We start from the raw sequence: 1,192 nt of genomic DNA on the forward strand, positions 1-1,192 counted from the left end.
AAAATAAAATTTGGCAAGCCAAAATACGACTAAATTCAACAGTTTTAGAAATTTCTGGGCATTGTTACACAAGGCTGAGAATAAATAATTAGGAAGAATAGCAACTGAAACATACATTCCAGCATAAAAATATTCTGCAGAACTGGAACATCAACATGCAGAAGAGATGTTTCTTATGGTTGCATGGGCTTGTATGAGCTTCTGGTTTTATGATACACTAAATTAACCTTTGTCTTATGTGGATGATGATCTCTCTTTGTCTTATGTGGTGTATTTGGAACGAAAGAAACGCTAGATGTTTTGAGAATTCTACTAGGATTGTAGAGGAACTGACTCATCTTTTCTTCTTTACTCTTGAATAGCCGCTTGGCTAGCTCCTGATTAGTTTTTCTGACTTCCTCTTTCATTTCTCTCCCTCTTAGGCGCTTTCTCTTTATACTTCCCGTGTATGTGGGTTGTGCTCCTCTACGCTTTTGCTTTATATCATTATTACTTATCAAAAAAAAAAAAAAAACACTAAATTAACCTTGTACCATTTTAACTCAAACATCAAGACACTTTAAACATGAGGCCTTATAACACACATACAGTAGAAGTTTGACTATGACATTCTCACATAATGCAACTCTATCATGCTAGTATGCACCCTCCACAAACTACCACCCTATTGTTAATTTCCCCACCCAATGACAAAAATACCTTTCATAATTTTTTTTTTTTTTAAAAAAAAAAAAACTAAAAAAAAAGGGTTCTTCCAGGGGTGGCTCCAAAATGGGGGTTGCCTCGAATTTATAAGAATTTGCGAGTGCCATCAAATTCATTTCAAGCAATCCTAGGAACTGCCTGCAGACCAAGGAGTGTTGTATCTCCGATGAAAGTTTGAGGAACTCAGACAAGTCGACAGTACCATGATCAGAAGGCATCCAATTGAAGCTCTGGAGCAACTGTGCAAGCCGGAGCTCAAACAGTTGAAATCCCCAAGGCCTTGCCAGGACAGACCCTTGTTCCAGAACCAAATGGAGCCAACCTAAGATCAGACCCCATAATGGCTACATCTTCCAACATAATTGCTCTGGCTTGAATTCTCTGGGCTCGGACCAGACCTGCTTGTCATGAGTTATCGCCCACATATTAACAATGGCAGTCGTGCCGGCCAGAATTATCACCCCATTTTGGCCAAGGCCCAAGGGGG

Source organism: Corylus avellana, chromosome ca10 (assembly GCF_901000735.1).
Source record: "Corylus avellana chromosome ca10, CavTom2PMs-1.0".
Classification (NCBI taxonomy): domain Eukaryota; kingdom Viridiplantae; phylum Streptophyta; class Magnoliopsida; order Fagales; family Betulaceae; genus Corylus; species Corylus avellana.